Here is a 10,130-nt window from a genome sequence, read left to right on the forward strand (position 1 = left end):
TATTTGTTAATTAAATTAATCTTTAAAGAAAAACTAAAATATTGAAATATATTTCTATTGAAAAGTGAACTTTAAAAGTTCAAATGTAATTGGTTTATGTTTTTTTTATTATTTCTTTTGAAGAATTAAAAAATTTAGAGTGGATTCTATAATGTTTTTAATTTTTGGTTTTTCTTTTATTATTTAACAAATTGCATTTGAAAAACAAAAATATTTTTTAAGGAATTTTTTAGAAATTTAGTTCTAGTTCAGTTTTAGTTCAGTTCTAGATCAGATCTATTTCAGTTCTAGTTTGGTTCTAGTTCAATTCAAGTTCAGTTCTAGCTCAGTTCTACTTCAGTTCTAGTTCAGTTCTAGTTCAGTTCTAGTTCAGTTCTAGTTCAGTTCTAGTTCAGTTCTAGTTCAGTTCTAGTTCAGTTCTAGTTCAGTTCTAGTTCAGTTCTAGTTCAGTTCTAGTTCAGTTCTAGTTCAGTTCTAGTTCAGTTCTAGTTCAGTTCTAGTTCAGTTCTAGTTCAGTTCTAGTTCAGTTCTAGTTCAGTTCTAGTTCAGTTCTAGTTCAGTTCTAGTTCAGTTCTAGTTCAGTTCTAGTTCAGTTCTAGTTCAGTTCTAGTTCAGTTCTAGTTCAGTTCTAGTTCAGTTCTAGTTCAGTTCTAGTTCTGTTTTAGTTTAGTTCTTATTCAGTTTCAGTTCAGTTTTAGTTTATTTGTAGTTCAGTTCTAGTTCATTTCTAGTTCATTTGTAGTTCAGTTCTAGGTCAACTCCAGTTCAGTTTTAGTTCGGTTCTAGTTCAGTTCTAGTTCAGTTCTAGTTCAGTTCCTAGTTCAGTTCTAGTTCAGTTCTAGTTCAGTTCTAGTTCAGTTCTAGTTCAGTTCTAGTTCAGTTCTAGTTCAGTTCTAGTTCAGTTCTAGTTCAGTTCTAGTTCAGTTCTAGTTCAGTTCTAGTTCAGTTCTAGTTCAGTTCTAGTTCAGTTCTAGTTCAGTTCTAGTTCAGTTCTAGTTCAGTTCTAGTTCAGTTCTAGTTCAGTTCTAGTTCAGTTCTAGTTCAGTTCTAGTTCAGTTCTAGTTCAGTTCTAGTTCAGTTCTAGTTCAGTTCTAGTTCAGTTCTAGTTCAGTTCTAGTTCAGTTCTAGTTCAGTTCTAGTTCAGTTCTAGTTCAGTTCTAGTTCAGTTCTAGTTCAGTTCTAGTTCAGTTCTAGTTCAGTTCTAGTTCAGTTCTAGTTCTAGTTCTTCTAGTTCAGTTTTCTTCTTTCTAGTTCAGTTCTAGTTCAGTTCTAGTTCATTTCTAGTTCAGTTCTAGTTCAGTTCTAGTTCAGTTCTAGTTCAGTTCTAGTTCAGTTCTAGTTCAGTTCTAGTTCAGTTCTAGTTCAGTTCTAGTTCAGTTCTAGTTCAGTTCTAGTTCAGTTCTAGTTCAGTTCTAGTTCAGTTCTAGTTCAGTTCTAGTTCAGTTCTAGTTCAGTTCTAGTTCAGTTCTAGTTCAGTTCTAGTTCAGTTCTAGTTCAGTTCTAGTTCAGTTCTAGTTCAGTTCTAGTTCAGTTCTAGTTCAGTTCTAGTTCAGTTCTAGTTCAGTTCTAGTTCAGTTCTAGTTCAGTTCTAGTTCAGTTCTAGTTCAGTTCTAGTTCAGTTCTAGTTCAGTTCTAGTTCAGTTCTAGTTCAGTTCTAGTTCAGTTCTAGTTCAGTTCTAGTTCAGTTCTAGTTCAGTTCTAGTTCAGTTCTAGTTCAGTTCTAGTTTTATTCTAGTTTAGTTCTTATTCAGTTTCAGTTCTAATTCAACTCTAGTTCAGTTTTAGTTCGGTTCAAGTTCAGATCTAGTTCAGTTCTAAGTAGTTCAGTTTAAATTCAGTCAAAAAGATGACGGATTTTGGTGACAGTTTAAAAAAGATATCTTTAGTTATTTATTCACTTTATATACCTACGATATTCAAAAGTTTTTTGGGTTTCAAAAATTTCAAAAATTTATTTAAAAATTACAAATTTTTATTTCAGTTATGGAGTTTTTGAAATTTTAAATAAACAGCCAATATTTACAATTTCAAGATATTCTCTAATTTCTGAAGTAAATTATAGAAATTTTATTGCAATTTTTCTAATTATAATTTTTGTAGAATTTGCTTCCAGTTGAGTCATATACAGGGGGCGCAAAGACATTAGCCAACAGTAATGTGTATTTAAATATTAAACTTGTCATGATTTTCAAAAATGCATCGAATTATTTAGCCAAATTTATATACACAAATAAAAACAAATATTATTTAAATAGCTAAATTGCATATTTTGTGTTTTTAATACAATGTATAAAAATAAATATTTTAAATATTTTTTTAAACAAAAATTGCAATCTGTTAAATATAACGTTAAAGTCTTCCATTGTAATTGTAGCTGTTGTAGAGGCAATAATTTTCGTTACAAAACGAATAAAAAAAAATAATTTGCTTAAATTGTGTAATTTTATATAAATATACTTAATGAAATGTAAATGTGTTTGTAAAGTAAATTAAAAAAATACTAATTAAAATTTATAAATTTAAGAAAAAAATAAAATTACATTTTAATAAAAATTATGTTCATGTCTCAGCATTATTAAGTTTTTGCAAACAATGTTAATTTTCTTTTTTGTGTAAAATTGTCACTGCACAATATATTTTAAATAAATGTAGTATTTTACTTAATGCCTGCAAATAAGTTTTTTTGTTTGTGCAAACAAATTTACGTTATAACCACTATACTCACAAACCAGAAATATATATTTATTATATATAGTAGATAAATAGAACAAAAATAAATTTTACAATGTTTATAATATCTTAATGATCTTTTTTTTTATTACTTAATCTTTATGGCCCCCGCAAACATCATTAAGAAAATACTACTGAATCTGGGGTCTATAAAATGAAACTTAAGGTAAGTATAGCTATGATAAACCATAAAGATAATAATGATAAAATTTATTGAAGTGAGTGAATATTTTAATTTAATAATATTTCAAGTTTATAGGAAAGACCATTTTGTAGTCTTTAGAGTTACCTAAAGTTTAGTCTATAGCCTAGTTTATAGTTTAGTCTATAGCCTAGTTTATAGTCTATTCTAAAGTCTAGTTTATACTCTAGCCTATGGCCCACTCTATAGTGTTGTCCATAAATTAATGTATAGTCTACTGTATAGTCTATAGTCGTGTCTAGTCTAGTCTAATCTACAGTCTGTCCTATAGTCTAGTCTATAGTCCAGTCTGTTTTACAGTATATAGTCTAGTCATTGGTCTAGTCTATAATATAATCTATAATCTTGTTTATAGTCTAGTCTAGTCTAGTCTATAGTCTAGTCTATAGTCTAGTCTATAGTCTAGTCTATAGTCTAGTCTATAGTCTAGTCTATAGTCTAGTCTATAGTCTAATCTTTAGTCTAGTCTACAATCTAGTCTATAGTCAAGTCTATAATCAAGTCTATAGTCTAGTCTATATTCTAGTCTATAGTCTAGTCTATAGTCTAGTCTATATTCTAGTCTATAGTCTAGTCTATAGTCTAGTCTATAGTCTAGTCTATAGTCTAGTCTATAGTCTAGTCTATAGTCTAGTCTATAGTCTAGTCTATAGTCTAGTCTATAGTCTAGTCTATAGTCTAGTCTATAGTCTAGTCTATAGTCTAGTCTATAGTCTAGTCTATAGTCTAGTCTATAGTCTAGTCTATAGTCTAGTCTATAGTCTAGTCTATAGTCTAGTCTATAGTCTAGTCTATAGTCTAGTCTATAGTCTAGTCTATAGTCTAGTCTATAATCTATTCTACAGTCTAGTTTATAGTTTAGTCTATAGTTTAGTCTATAGTCTAGTCTATAGTCTAGTCTATAGTCTAGTCTATAGTCTAGTCTATAGTATAGTCTATAGTCTAGTCTATAGTCTAGTCTATAGTCTAGTTTATAGTCTAGTCTATAGTTTAGTTTCTAGTCTAATCTGTAGTTTAGTCTATAGTCTAGTTTGTAGTCTAGTCTATAGTCTAGTTTATAGTCTAGTCTATAGTATAGTCGATAGTCTAGCCTATAGTCTAGTCTATATTATTGTCTTGCCTAGTCTATAGTCTAGTGTATATTCATGTCTTTAGTCTAGCCTAGTTCTGGCTTAGTTCTAGTTAAGTTCCTGCTCAGTTCTAGTTCAGTTCTAGTCCAGTTCTAGTTCAGTTCTAGTTCAGTTCTAGTTCAGTTCTAGTTCAGTTCTAGTTCAGTTTTAGTTCAGTTCAGTTCTAGTTCAGTTCTAGTTCAGTTCTAGTTCAGTTCTAGTTCTAGTTCAGTTCTAGTTCTAGTTCAGTTCTAGTTCTAGTTCAGTTCTAGTTCAGTTCTAATTCAGTTCTAGTTCAGTTCTAGTTCAGTTCTAGTTCAGTTCTAGTTCAGTTCTAGTTCAGTTCTAGTTCAGTTCTAGTTCAGTTCTAGTTCAGTTCTAGTTCAGTTCTAGTTCAGTTCTAGTTCAGTTCTAGTTCAGTTCTAGTTCAGTTCTAGTTCAGTTCTAGTTCAGTTCTAGTTCAGTTCTAGTTCAGTTCTAGTTCAGTTCTAGTTCAGTTCTAGTTCAGTTCTAGTTCAGTTCTCGTTCAGTTCTAGTTCAGTTCTAATTCAGTTCTAGTTCAGTTCTAATTCAGTTCTAGTTCAGTTCTAGTTCAGTTCTAGTTCAGTTCTAGTTCAGTTCTAGTTCAGTTCTAGTTCAGTTCTAGTTCAGTCTAGTTCAGTTTAGTTCAGTTCTAGTTCAGTTCTAGTTCAGTTCTAGTTCAGTTCTAGTTCAGTTCTAGTTCAGTTCTAGTTCAGTTCTAGTTCAGTTCTAGTTCAGTTCTAGTTCTAGTTCAGTTCTAGTTCAGTTCTAGTTCAGTTCTAGTTCAGTTCTAGTTCAGTTCTAGTTCAGTTCTAGTTCAGTTCTAGTTCAGTTCTAGTTCAGTTCTAGTTCAGTTCTAGTTCAGTTCTAGTTCAGTTCTAGTTCAGTTCTAGTTCAGTTCTAGTTCAGTTCTAGTTCAGTTCTAGTACAGTTCTAGTTCAGTTTTAGTCTTGTCTATAGTCGATTCTATAGTCTTTTCTTGTTCAGTTCTAGCTTAGTTCTAGTTCTATTCTACTTAAGTTCTAATTAGTTTTTGTTCAGTTCTAGTTTATAGACTGGTTTATAGCCTAGTCTATAGTCATTTCAATAAACTAGTATATAGTCCAATCGATAGACTTTAGTCCAGGTTATAGTCAAGTCTAAAATGCAGTGCATATTTCTATTTATAGTCCAGACTATAGTACAGTCTATAGTCAAAACTATAGTTTAGTGTATAGTCCAAAATATGGTCTTTCCTATAGTTTAGTCAATAGTCGAGACTATAGTCCAGTCTATATTCCTGGCTATAGTCCAGTCTATAGTCCTGTTTATAGTCCAGTTAAAAATTCGGTCTATAATCAACACTATATAATCTGAGCTACAGTCCAGTTTGAATGTTTGTTATGTAAATAAACTTAAATATTTACTTAATTTTTTTTTGCCATTTATATAAACAAATATGATTTGCTTGCTTAATTGTTATTGTTCCCATTCTTCCTATTTATACATACAAACATACATATGTGCACATGTACATACATATACAGATATTACGTACATGATGACTCGACAAATTTTTATACATCATCATCATCATTGTCGTATTGCTTGTTTTTGCATTATGAGAGTGAAAGAATTGGCGCTTTATAACCAAAAACATTAGTAGTTAATTTTAGACTAACTTTCAAAATATAAGTGTTTAGTTTAGTATGAATGTATTTTCTCTAGTCTTTCAATTGTCGTGCGAGTATGAAAAATTATGTAGTAAATATTTCATCATACAAATTTCGGTATTTACATATGTTTTTCGTAGAGTAACCTTATATATGTATGTACTTTGTATATGTATCGACTAACTTTTCTGTCGGTAACCTATGACTAATGTAAAACGTTTCCGTGACGCTTATCGAAGCTTAAATACTCCTATGCTTCTATTATTGAGGTAAGTAGTTTGTGTGAGTTAACTCTTTATGCATTCTCGATAAGAAAATACAAAATCATTCATTTAATGTTCTATGATCTGATCAATAGTGTGAACTTAGTTCGAAAAGGTGTTGTAAAATCCTCTTTATACTACAGAGTGCACTATAATCTGTTCTATATATAGCCAGAAATATGGTTTCAGTTATAGTCTGATCCATTCGGTTTAATGTTCTATGATCTGATTAATAGTCTGAACTTAGTTTGAAAAGTTGTTGTACATATGTACATTAAATCCAAAGAAATACAGCAAATTCGCTATCGGGTCGGATGTGCTTTCCTTTATCATTGTCTTAGGTGAGAATGGAACCTAACACCTCCAGTTTACCAGAAAATAACACTTATCTAAAGATGATCTGTTCACAATCTGTTCTGTTGTCTGAAATATAGTTTGTTCTTACATTAAACATCAAATCCGAAGAAATACAGAAAAATTCTCTATCGGGTCTGTTGTGGTGGTGGGAATGGAACCCACCACCTCCAGTTTACCATACCAGAATACTAATCTTAAGAAGATTTGTTCAGAATCTATTATGTATTTTGTTCTGTTGTCTGAATTATAGTTTGTTTTTATATTCTATTGTTTCTTATATAATTTATAATCTGGATTTTAATGTAATCAATTGTCTGGACTATAGTTATTGCTAAAGTTGGCACTTTATTATGGGCTATAGTCTGCTCTATAGTGAAGACTATACACAGTTCAAAAGCCAGGACCAAAGAGTACAATATGGTGTGTTCTATATATAGTCACAAATATGGTTAGAGTTATAGTTTAGATGATTATCTGAACTATAATCTTATCTGTAATCTGTTATATATGTAGTTCCATATGCATAGATCATTGTCTGATCTTTAGACTAAACTATAGTCTAAGCTAATGACTATAATCCGGGCTAATGTTTAAACTATATTGTAGATTATAAACTAGACTATGAAAGTGTTTAAAGTCAGAAATAAAGTGTGGCCTATAATCTGAACTATAAGGTGGATAATATAGATTATAGTCTGGACTACGATATGGATTGTGGTCTACTCTATATAAAAATTTTGATTTGATTCCCAATTTATACAAATTTTAAGAATTATCATTTTAATGACGAAATGTGAAGACATTTAAATTTAGAATTTTAAGAATAAGAAATTCTTAATGTTCTTAATATATAGAAAGGCCAATATCTATAAACATGTTCGGTAAAATATATAAATAATAGATATTAAATATTCTAGTAAAAAAATATGTGTTTGAAAATTTTGTCGCACTTCTTAACGTATGTAGAGGTGAGACGTATTTTTCATTTTATACTTATCAACTAGGTTCAAGTCCATAATGTTTATATTTTAAACTATTATGTATACAAAATGTTTCAAACTTTTGCTGAAAATATAAAACAATAAAATAAAAACTGATAAGATTTTGTAGAAAATTTTAGCGGTCAAAAACTTATAAAAAAAAATTAATGAAATGAGAAATTGATAATATAAACAATTTAATGATCTGTATACTATATACATAAGTAGTATACACATACATACATTATACACAGTATTAAAGTCGGAAGAGTCGAAATTTTGTGCTCACTACTCCTCTTCTTATTTTTGACGTAGCTGAATTCTTTTTGAGATTTTCAAAACAAAATTTAGGTTTTATGTTATTGTGCCACGCCTGCTGAAAATTTGTTTACGATATTGTACCATATATAATAGTATTTTTCAAATTAAGACTATTACGCCCACGTAAAATCAGTCTAGGGGAAATTTTCTTAACAATGCAACTTGTTAGAAAAGTAGGATAGTGAAGGAATATTGTTGGCAAATATAGAGTACTGTTGTGCCCTATAAAGATTTTATTTAGTTTTACTGATATTATAGATTAGACTATATTCTAGACAATATTTTAAACTATAGATCAGTCTATAAACAAGATTTGAGTCCAGTTTATAGACGATACTATAGTCTAGAGTAATGACGAGACTATAGTCCAGACTAAAGACTATAGTCCAGACTTTAATCAAGACTACAGTCCATACTAATAACGAAACTATAGTCCAAAATATAGGCGATTATATAGTCCACACTAATGACGAGACTATAGTCCAGACTAATGACGAGATTGTAGTCCAGACTAAAGACTAGACTCTAGTCCAGAATACAGACGAGACTACAGTTTACACTGATAACGAGTTTAAGTCCAGACTAGAAACCAGACTATAGATTCATCAAAACATAGTCTGGACTATAGCCTTGTTTACGGGCACTTCATACGTGGCATTTCATTCGTATAACAAAAAAGAGAATAAAAGTCGTATGTTATATATTTTTGTGTTTACACAAAACAAAGTAAAATGGAAACAGCTGTTTTACTTTTTTGTATATGTTTACAAAAAAATACATCCCTGATCTAATACAACCTGCTTGTTTTTTTTAAAACATACGACTGTCAATTTCTCCATCCGTATTCTCACTCAATGTGTGAGATCATATTTTTCGTGATCGTGTAAAGCTTTAGGGATTTATAAAATATTTCTATAATTAGCTATCATTCTACTACCAACACTATATAAACAATAAAATACCCTCCACACTAAGTGTAGGGTGCCAAACGATCATGTCAAATATGTGAGAGAAATTTATAATTTCTCTCAATATTTTCATTTTGAAATTGTTCGACCTTGACCTGCATCTGTTGATTTGAACAAAATAGTACCGTTAGTTGTTCAACTCTTAAATACGTAGCAAACCGACAAAAACTTTCTTTTCTTCCGATAAGATTTTAACATTTTTTAAATCTTTATTTAAAAAACAAAAATTTCTCTTCTCAATAAATATGTTCTCTTCTGCGCAATGTTAGAGCGTCAAAAGATATTTGAAATATATTTTTATAAACATCACGTGTTTAACCCATATACATACATACGCACATAAATAATATAGTTTAAACAAATCAATTCAATTTAAAATAGTTAAGCAAGTATATTTCCATTTATGTTGTTAATTAAGCAGAATTTGTTCTATTTCAGAACAGAATCATACGTTATTAAATGCAATTAAATTAATTTAGACAAACAATTCCATTCAGTTATTAAAAACAACAGTTTCGGAACGTGTCATCATTGTCATATGTTTGGGAATATTTTGTCTTAATATGTTTGTATGTCAGTGGCTCACAAACTGTTCAATTTTGATGTACTAAGAAAGAAAAATTAATAATATGGGATTTTCAAATGTGACCTTAATTATATGGATTTGCCTGTACTACAGACAAGACTTCGACCTGAACGGTAGTGTATACTTTAGTCTGGGTTATGGAATATTGTCTGGACTATAGGCTCAACTGATGACTCGATTATAGCCTAAACCGTAGACTGTTGTCTGAACTATGGTATGTACTATATTCTGGACTATAGATTCGACTATAGTATGGACTATAGATTCGACTATGGTCTGCACTATAGATTCGACTATAGCCTGGACTATAGATTCGACTATAGTCCGGACTGTAGTTTCAACTATAGTCTGAACTAAACATTCGACTATAGTCTGGACCATGGATTCGATATTAGTCTGGACTATAGATTCGACTAAAGTCTGGACTATAGATTCGACTATAGTCTGGACTATAGATTCGACTATAGTCTGGACTATAGATTCGACTATAGTCTGGACTATAGATTAGACTAAAGTTTGGACTATAGATTCGACTATAGTCTGGACTATAGATTCGACTATAGTCAGGACTATAGATTCGACTATAGTCTGGACTATAGATTCGACTATAGTCTGGACTATAGATTCGACTATAGTCTGGACTATAGATTCGACTATAGTCTGGATTATAGAATCGACTTTAGTCTGGATTATAGATTCGACTATAGTCTGGACTATAGATTCGACTATAGTCTGGACTATAGATTCGACTATAGTCTGGATTATAGATTCGACTAAAGTTTGGACTATCTTTTTGTCTATAGTCTGGACTATAGATTCGACTATAGTCTGGACTATAGATTCGACTATAGTCTGAACTATAGATTCGACTATAGTCTGGACTATATATTCGACTAAAGTCTAGACTATAGATTCGACTATAGTCTGGACTATAGATTCGA

Source organism: Lucilia cuprina, chromosome 6 (genome assembly GCF_022045245.1).
Source record: "Lucilia cuprina isolate Lc7/37 chromosome 6, ASM2204524v1, whole genome shotgun sequence".
Classification (NCBI taxonomy): Eukaryota; Metazoa; Arthropoda; class Insecta; order Diptera; family Calliphoridae; genus Lucilia; species Lucilia cuprina.